The sequence below is a fragment of the Magnolia sinica genome, chromosome 5 (genome assembly GCF_029962835.1).
Source record: "Magnolia sinica isolate HGM2019 chromosome 5, MsV1, whole genome shotgun sequence".
NCBI classification, from domain to species: domain Eukaryota; kingdom Viridiplantae; phylum Streptophyta; class Magnoliopsida; order Magnoliales; family Magnoliaceae; genus Magnolia; species Magnolia sinica.
This window is the reverse complement of record NC_080577.1, coordinates 115,448,968-115,459,905: the sequence shown is the minus strand read 5'-3', so window position 1 is coordinate 115,459,905 and position 10,938 is coordinate 115,448,968.

Below are 10,938 nucleotides of genomic sequence, written 5' to 3'. Positions count from 1 at the left end.
GTTACATCTAATCATTTATTTGAACCCCTAAAAAATTGGGATTGAGATTGGATATCCATAAATCACGTCTTGATGTTTTCAAAGCCTGCGCGTGTATAAGACGACATACCACGCGTAAAAGCCGTCCATCACGTGGGTCCCAAGATGTAAATTCCGGTCCCCTCGTAAGGTGCGCCGTAAATGTTAGGAATAGTTAGATAGCTTAGAAATACTTGTCAAAAGTTTTTTACATCTGTCCGTTGGTTTTATAAAGCGTGGCCCGGCTGTTTAACTGATGGACCTGATTTTTTTTATTTTTTTTTATTTTTATATTGCCAGAGTAGAGAGAGTATATGATCCATCTTATGGACGACTTGGATCCCCGTCCGTTTTTCATGATGTCACATGTCCTCATCATCAATAGATGGAGAGAGAAGCAAAGTCATGATCTTTAACAAAAACAGAGCACCTAATTCACCTTTAGATTACTATTTTTCAATGAAGCAATCTTTTGAGGGAGAGAGAGAGAGATCTTTTCATGTGGGAGTCTCTGCTTGGTATGAGTTTAAATGGACTCTCATTGCACATGTCTATGAAGAATAAAGGGTTGATAGGAAATAAAGGAAAAAAAAAAACACTTTGGTAGTCTGGCGTAATAATGTTGGTTGACACATTGGCGGTTAGGAATGGCATACGTGGCGTATACGTAACTTAAAACTAAATCGTCCAAATCGTGATCCCTTAATATCGATGGATCGTAAACTGGAAATTAAACTGATTTGATTTAGTATATGGCTGATTGGTTGACATTTATATGGACGGCTGATGTGATAAATAACCAACAGACTGGTTTTCAAAATAGGTTAGGATCATTTAATTAACCTGATTTCTGGACTATGATCAATGAGGACGGTGTTCTTTGAGTTAATGCTTGCCACGTGGACAGTTCCCAGTGAATGTGTATCAACCATCGCACTCTACTGAGTATATGAAATTAACTCCTGAAGGTTGAGGAAAGTACGAGATGCACAGAGCGTTAAGGACCATAAGAATTTAGACAACCAAAAAGAAGATGCGCAAGTGGACCAAAAAAAAAAGAAAAAAAGACGTGAATCGGACTCACATTGCCTGGTGACCATGACACCATCGACCCGAGTGGTGGCGGGGCCTACGGTGATGTATATGTCCTATCCAAAGCGTCCATCCGTTTTGCCAGCTTATCTCAGGCCATGAGCGCAAAATTAAAGCATATCCAATGCGCAAATGGACCACACCACTGGAAAGAGTGTGGATAATGACATCCACCGTTGAAACCTTCCTAGAGTCTACAGTGATGTTGATTTGTCATCGAACTTGTTGATAAGGTCACACAGACCTGGATGAAGAGAAAACATAAATATCAGCTTGATACAAAACTTCTGTGGCCCTAAGAAGTTTTCAACGGTCGGCATTTAATCCGCACTTTTTCCTGTGGTGTGGTCCACTCAAGCTTTGAATATGCTTCAATTTTCAGTGGGCGCACAGAGTCCTACCACCACGCAATTGGCATGGGTGAATTGGGGTGGAGGACAGCAGAGCCATGGTAGAAATCCGGACCGTTGATATTAAATTCCTGATCAGAAGATCCTGGCGATACCCTCTGTTTGTAAGATACGAATCCAAGGTTTAGATTATATATTTTCAGGCATTTTGCATCTCCCACTATAGCCCTTTCGTATCAATGGTTTGGATCGCTGAAACTCACGTCTGGTTCTCTCAGTCAGTCGAGCCTGGTGCAAGCAAAATTAAAATTTTGAACAGGGCCAGGCCCGACGGACCCGGTTTAAAGAGTTCAAAAACGGTGCCAAAACTAACCCAGGCCCTCCCGGTTGACAGCCTGGACTTACACCCAGCAGTTTACACGGACTATGAATGAAAGTCAGCCTTATTAGCACGGGTTCAGTCCTCTTTGGGCAGAAAAGAAAGGCCGGTATTTGGGCCTAGGACAGTCGATGGGCCAGGCCCAACACTGCCAAAATAAAATCTTTATAGGGACTTTTACAGGGAAAAAAAAATATCCTCATAAATTCCATATTTACAAAAGAGTTCCCTTGCAAATAGAGCTGTACATGAGTCAAGCCGAGCCGAGTATCGCCCTACTCATACTTGGCTCTTAATGCCCGAGTCCTACTCGTACTCGGCTTTACTCGGCCAACGAGCATGGATTCTTTGCTCGTGCTCTACTCGCCCAAACACGAGCCGAGTACGAGTAGAAAACGAGTTGAGTCGAGTCGAGTTCGAGTTTTCGAGGCGAGTTCGAGTGGTCGAGTTGAGATCGAGTTTTTGATAATTAAAATATATAAAATTCACATAATTTATTATTAAAAAACTTCGATAATTACATTACATTGTTCAAAATGACAATTTATAACTAATAACCTCCATAAGAGGAGTATCTTCCTGTATTGTCATCTAATCCATCGGAACTGCTATCTATTTTTTCATATACAAATTAGTTCACTTCATCTGAGTCAGAAGGTAAAGAGATATTTCCTTCGTGCTCTTTTACACTTTGAACTATATTTTTTTAATTTGCTTTATGTGAAGAATTGTATGTAGTACCCAATGCCTTAAAAAATTCACTGAAACGGGTTAGGAATTTGAATTTGTTACTATTTTTCTTCTTCTTATTTGTCGTTCTCGACCCTGCTTCAACATCGTGTTGTCTTTGACTCGAATATCGCTGAAGTTTAGAAATATCTTCTATACTGCGTTTTAAGGCGAGTTGGAATTATTCTTTCTTCAAAGCTTTTAATTTGGCTTCATCTTCTGCATCTTTTGTGGATGTTTTTCGTGTACTAGATCCAGAAGCAGAAGGTTTGGATGGAGTGGAAGGCTTTCTATTCGAATCTAACAGGACTTGAAAAAGAATTTGGACATCCTTAGGGGTATTGGGACATGGTTTTGCATCACTACCTCGATATGACAAGTGTAAACGAAAGCAATTAGTCTTGTTCACAAACTTTGCGCCACACAAACCACACTTAATCTTTATTTTTTCAGACCTTGGTGGTGATTCAACTATGGAAGCATAGTCCCAAATATTTGTCGATGGGTCAGATGACGACATATCTACACTCAATTTTTAATTAAAAAAATCAGAATATTGATAAATAATTTGAAGTTAATATAGGAACAAAAGAAAGCAATATAAATGTATCAAAATTCAAGAATAAAAGCAAATGAACAGGCATATATAAATAAATATCAAAGATTCAAAGTCTTCTAAACTACATTCCAAAAAGACCAACACTTTCATGTTTGCAGTTGCAGTGAAATAATATTACAAATCATTCAACTTTCAACCAAAAAGAATTAAAAAACTGAAAATAATTACTGATCTGCAGGTAGAGACTCGTTACGAATCTCAATCTCCTCTTCTTCATCATCATCATTCATATCTTATCCCCATATCGGGCGCAACCAATCTCACATACAAATCAACGCTTCAGCTATATTTGGCGAAAGTGAGCTTCGATACTTGCTCACAACCCTACTCTCTATGCTGAATGCGGATTCTGATGCCACTGTTGAAATTGGTATTGATAATATGTCTCGTGCCATGACAAATAATATAGGGTATTTTGATTAACTAAATCTCATCTTCCACTATTCCAACACATCAAATTCGAACGTACTACGATTGACTCCTTGAGGTACATTTCTAGATCTGATTCCTAAGTATCAGCTCCCATTCGTGCTTGTGCCAAGTACGATATGTATTTATTTAACACATCCGGATTACCAGATATAGAAATATCCGCATCTCCACTTTCTTCAACACCCGATGCAGGTAAAGTATTAACATATGATTTGTACAAATCTTCAAGGGCTTGACGAACTTTAGATGTCTCTGCTGCCGCTCTTTCAGTAGGATAAAGCTTCAAGAAAATAAAGCTAACCAACCCTATATTACAACGAGGATCAAGAATAACTGTCAATGACATCAACAGATGACATTCGTCCCAGTATTTATCGAACTTCGTCTTCATACCAACTGTCATCTAGCGTATGAAATCTGGACCCGCACTGACATTTTTCTGTACAGCATCCTTAATATTCTAGAGAGACGGAAGAAACAGATTCGCGGTTGGATACTGATTCTCAGAAAAAATCTTCGTGCAATAATAGAAAACTATGAGAAATATGTGAACTTGTTGTGCTTTGGCCCAATCATCTGTGCTCGGCAACCAAGAATACGTTCTGTCACGCACCGTGTATTCAGGAAATGCAAGTTGTAATTCCATTGTCGTATCTAACATTTCATAGGTCGAGTTCCAACGTGTACAAACATCCAACTTTAACGTTTTTTTAGATGGCACATTTAAACGTTGAATGATGTTATTTCATATACTCAATCTCGATAGCGACCCCCTTATATATTTCACACTTTCTCTTATGTTTTCTATAGTATTGTCAATTTCTTTCAGCCATTCTTGTACAATTAAATTTACAATATGGGCACAACATCTGACCTGAAATATTTTTCCTTTAAAAAATAAATTTCCTATAACCCTGAACTGGTTACGTAAGCATGAAATGACACTGTCATTTGCTGAAGCATTGTCTAAAGTTATTGCTGAAATTTTCTTCTCAATGCCCCAGCTTTCCAGACAACTGTAGATGCAATCTGAAATAAGTAAACTAGTATGTGGAGGAGGAAGGTTGCAAAAGTTCAAAATTCTCTTGTATAGTTTCCAATCCTTATTGACATAATGAGTGGTTAATGAAATGTGCCATTTTCTTTGATTGGACGTCATCCATAAATCAGACATCAAAGCTATTCTGGATACTGAAGCCAAAACTTCTTTCAGTTTTATCTTCTCCTTTGCGTACATCTTCATGCACTTTCTTTGCACTGTGACGCGGGAGACATTCTCGGCCCGAGGGTTAAGAAATTGACAGAAAGCTCTAAACCCTTTACTTTCTATCATTCCGAAAGATTTTTCTTCCAGAATCACCAATCTAGCATATCACTCATTCAGTTTCTCTTTGTCAAACTTATGAGTGGACACTACGCCTTGGGAGTCGTCCCCTTCTGACTTCGTAAATGACAACAACTGTTGGCCGGGAGGAGAGAGTCTTGGTCTCTTAGGACACGTCTTCAAATGTCTAATTAGATGTGTCGTAGATCCTCCTGGAATCTTGCTGAATAACCCTTTGCAGTGATTACACTTTATTTTCTATATACCGTTAACTGTCGCATCTTCAAAATCATTCCACACTGCTGATCTCTTCTTCTTCCCTTTGCATGCAGTTGATATGTCTGTGTCTCCCTGTACGATTAGAGAAGATGTGGCTAATGCACCCATTCCAGGGGTATTTGGGCTTTCATCTTCACTAACTATCTATAAAATAAAGTTCTCGATATGTTATACGGCTATACCCAGGGTCCTAGACGGCTAGACCATTAGACGGGCATAATTACTTAACTGTCTAAATCAGTCACTCATTCGAGGTTGGATAGATTGTAATGCCTTCATTTTTCAATTTAAATGCCACGCCGAAATTCCGGCAGCATCTCCCCTTATCTCTCAAGAATATATTAATATTGTATTTAATTCTCATGCCAATCATCAACACAAAGTGTGGACATTTGACGACGGAAATAAATATATGAAATATATCCAGAGAGAAAAAGGAGAGTCAAAACCAGAACAGGCATATGCATTTAAATTAGAATAAATGAAGACATTACAATCTATCTAACCCTGAATTGTCTAAAAAAAGACAATTTGAGAATTTTTATGCATCCAAGAACACACTGAATTTATGTGTGTCAACATAAAAATTCTCAAATGGGTAACTGATTATCTCATACTACAACTAGAACAATAAAAATAATAATAAAACCTAATAATCAAATAATAAATGAATTGAAAGTGCAATCTGAAAGATGAATGTTAAGTATAATAACTTGAGTGCACTAAGCATTCCTCAACCCAAATGCCAAATCCAATTAAGCTATTGAAACCCAACTCTAGCTACTAAGCATCCAACAAAGATAAAAGAATCATTATATTAAGTTTGGTGTGTCCTACTTATACACGGCTCTGATTCACCAAAGCAGATGAAATCATTCAACGTCTACATGGAACATGAGTAACAAAATTAAACTGTCCAAATCATAACCCAAAATATACATGAACAATACATGAACACGAGTAACAAAATTAAACTGTCATCCATTAGCTATCCACAAATCACACAATTATAGAAACAAGTCACTATATATATTGTGTTTAAGATCCACCTGAATCGAATACCCATAATTTGTAGTTTGATTTTATGGTACTTGTATAATTTCTTAGTGTTGGCATATCAACCATCTCCCTCTCCTAGAGTATCAAAGTCCCTTGTTCTCTTTCCAAAAAGTAAAATTCGAACAAATTGTTAGCACCTTATGATAACCTAAACCCTTTCTTTTGTTATAAATTACGAAAGCTAACTTATCCTTTCTTTTTAGTATAAAACCTTTTCATGCCCTTCTAAAAGATATTATATCCTAAAACTAATTGCATGAACAAATTGTATGGGTAAAATTGTCCCTTGCTACTTGGGTTATATATTGTACATGCTGTACAATATGATATAATGTACTGTGTATGATATAAAATATGATGTAATGATATAATGTACTAAATTGGATTATAAGATATATAGTACAATCAGTATGCATATATCATCAGATTGATTGCATGCATGCCACACAATTTTAATGTTTCCATTCAATATTATCCACAACAATGGTTTAAAAATATTCCAAACTCAAAGCAATTTCCAATATCATTTTTAATACTGATACACAGGAAACATGGAAAGCATGTAATAGACCTATACATGTAGGAAACACATGCAAAATGCTAAGAAAAGAAAAGGAAAAAAAAATAGCAACGAATTTTTTAACATGCTAGATTTAACAAGGATTGTATAACCAAGATCACAAACTTCTCTATAACAAGTACCACATATGGATAGCAGTTTAAGAATATTTTACTTTGTTACCCATAAATATGCTTTCACAGCAATGTTTTGAATATCTTCCAAACTCAAGTGATTTCTATTATCATTCATAATACCGGCTGTTTAGGGGTTTTGATGATAAAATTAGGTGTACAGATTGTTAATTTGAGAATTATAGGATAAAGTTGCTTATGTGGGTTGCTCCAGTATATTTATTTTGCATTTTGTATACAAATTTGATATCATAAATCTATACAAAATGACATTTTTATTATAGACCAACATCATATTATTTGCATGTTATTGCATAAATCAAGGTATAATTTTCTACTTTAAACAGGACAGGGACAAGCTGCAGCAGGGACAGGGGCACCGGGCAGGGGAGGGACGGGCCGCAGACAAGGCAGGGCGGTGACGAGCTGTGGACAGGGGCGCCGGACACGGCAATGTGAGCGCCTGAGAGAGAGAGGGAAGAAGAAAGGTAAGGGAGAAGGCGACCGGGTAGGGCAGGGATCGCCCGACGGTCGTTGTGGCCGTGCGGGTTAGGGTTTTTGGGTTTTTTTTTTCTAAGGGGGACGTCAGAACGACTGAATGAGAGAGAGACTACTACCGGACAGGGGCTTCGGGCAGGCAGGGACGAGTGGCAGGGACTAGCTTCTCCGAATAGGGGAGTGATGGAGAGGGAGAGAGAGAGAGAGAGAGAGGGAAGAAGAGGGACGGGCCGGACGGCGGACAACACCGGACACGGTCACAACCTCACAGGGGAACGAGAGGAGAGAAAGGGATAGAGTATTTTCGAATGGGCGCTAGGAGGGAAGGTATTTGGGTTTTTTCGAACGGACGGGCTGCGCTGTGAAAACGACGGGAAAAAGGGGGGCGTAGGATTTGTTTTTTTGAGGTGGATATATATACACTCAAGTATGAGTCGAGTACCGAGTCAAGCACACAAGTCGAGTATCGAGTCGAGTACCGAGTCGAGTACTGCCCGACTCGTACTCTACTCGAAATCAAAACGAGTATACAAAACATGCTCGTGCTCGGCTTAAACTCACGACGAGTCAAGTCGATTCGAGTAATTCCGAGTCGAGTCGTGCGAGTAACCGAGTATATTCTGCTCGTGTACAGGTCTACTCGCAAATCAAAATAGGGAGCAAATTGGCTACTCTCCCAGACACCAGCCCTGTGGCTGGTGTTCGGTGGTCTGTGGGCCCCACCATGATCTATGTGTTTCATCCATTCCGTTCATCCATTTTTAAAGATCATTTTATGGCCTCGTCCTAAAAATAAGAGGGATATAAATCTTAGGTGGATCACACCATTGGAAAACAATAGTGATTGGATAACTATCATTTAAATCCTCCTTAGGCCCACTGCACTGTTTTTTTGACATCCAATCTGTTGATTAGGTCATAAAGACCCAGATGAAGCGAAAAAGCAAATATCAGATTGATCCAATATTTTTATGGCCCCCAAAATTTTTTTAATGGTTGACGTTCATTCAACACTGTTTTCTGTAATTTGGTCCACTTGAGATTGGGATATACCTCTTTTTTGTGTAATATCATAAAATGATCTATAGAAATAGATGAACGGAATGGATGAAACACATAAATCATGGTGGGGCCCACAGACCACCGAACACCAGCCATTGGCTGGTGGCAGGGGGAGTAGCCCATCCGTAGCTATGGATGGAACATTTTGACTTTTAAGGATGAAAGTTGCCAAAGTACCCATGTATATTTTTTTCTAAGTCAAAATATTTTAGGGTCCACGTGATATATGCATGACATCCATCCTGTTAAAAATATGCATCCAACCATGATCATCATACAAACCAAATTTTTATAATCACAAATGGAAAAAATAACACTGATTTAATATTTTTAGCTGGCTGATTAAAAGATGTTTAATTGACGGTTAAATGGAAAATAGTCAACGGTCCATATTCAACTAACAAATGTCGTTAACAAGAGATTGGAATGACTCCAATCAATTACGCGCCTCTACTATATATCCGCTACGTGGGGTCCACCTTCACAACAGTGTAGGTGATCGATCATACATATGTACTGTGATGAGCGTGTGAGCGTAGATTAACCATGTATGGCATCTGAGAGACGCCAAGATAACATGAGGCCACCCAAATCATGCGCCTCTGGATCTCACGTGCGCGAGTGAGAAAAAAGTGACCTCGCGCGTTGCAAGGACCGTCGGTATTTGTCCGTCCCAGTTCCCACTATTTACGTGAGCCGCATCTTTGCAGGGCACAGAAAGGTTTTAAATTCGGCAATCCAGACCATTGGTATTTTAGGTGACACTTTTTGATAGACTGTACATAAAAAGTAACATTACTTGGACAATCTTCACCTTTCCATTCATGGCCTACTAATAGACAGTTAAAAAGGGGAATTACAACAACGGTTCACATTCAACTAAAAAAGAAAGTTGGTAATATTGGTTACTGGGATGATTTTGCTGGCAAATCCAACCAACTGCGGGTAGGGCTGTGTATAGGTGTACTGATATCTGAATAGATCAGTCCCGGAATCCAGTTTTAGTGGGGTACCCATTGGATCTTTTCAAATTAGAATTGAAGCACTGGCCATCCAATTGGACCCATTAGTTGCACAGTCGAAATTGGGTTTTAAATTGAGGATAGAAGTTGATAGAATTAGTAAATTTTACACATACAAGACGGTGTTTTGCCACTGTGAGTTAAAGGTGACTCATAGGGTACCACTCCTGCCACCAAATTTCTCTCGATTCTCTCCTGATTTATAGTATTAAATTTCGGTATTCAAACGTCCAATGTAAATTTTACTGATTAATCGGGCAGCCATCGGGTACCCCATTACCCGACCTTATTTGAACCGCTTCCTAAACGGGTATATGTGGTTATATAATCGAGACCGAAAATCGGACCCAACGCCATGTATGTGCTTTATCCACACCGTCCATCCATTTTGCCGCTCATTTTAGGCCTGAGCCAAAGCTAAAGACTAGCACACCACAGGAAATAGTGAAGACATCCATCACTAAAACCTTCATTTTCCATCTAACTTGTTCACGAGACAACGCACATACGTACGGAAGAAAGGAAAACATAAATATGAGCTTGATCTCAACGGTAGGCGTTCAATCCCCACCATAAATCACGTACGAGCTTAATCATCACTGTTTCCTGTAGCGTGGTCCACCTACTTTATTTTTAGTCTAGTGCCCTAAAATGATTTGTAAAAACGAATGTACGGCGTGGATATTCTGCTTTTCTCTCTCACGCATTCGTCTGAAGGAGAAGCTCTCGGTTCTGTCTAAAAACGCTAAAAAGTGATTTCTCTCAGCATATCACCATCTCTCTCTCAACTAAGCAAAAACCCCAGTTACTACTTGGATTCTCATTTCCTTTTTTTTTTTTTTTTATAGGTTTGACTTCGAATTTGACATGATAGGAGATATTTTCATTTTTTTTTTTTCATTTTATTTCGTGATTTCTGCTTATTATTATTATTTTTGTTTCTATCCAAGAAATTATAGCTTTCATGAGAATTGTTTATTCTTTTTTTTTTTACTTTACTTTACTTTTCTTTTCCGAGCAAATCATGTTCCGGTAAGTCTTTGTGGGACGGGATGCTAAATTGCTAACGATCATTGATACAGAGCACTTGCATGCTGTAACTCATCTACCACACAAATGTCATACATGCACACGAATGCAGACTCCCACTGTAGATGCCAATCCATGCTCAGTTGGGTATTACATGCATGCACAGAAATCTGGACCGTCCAAATTGTAGGTACCAATGTGGATGGAAATTTTATGTACCAATGTGGACGGATCATTGCCTGAAAATCGCACTAATTGGATGATCATAATGGTTAAACTGGTGACTCTGCAATAGATGGTTCAAATGAAAATCATCAGAGATCTAAGTTGATTCAATGTTTGGGATTTGGGTA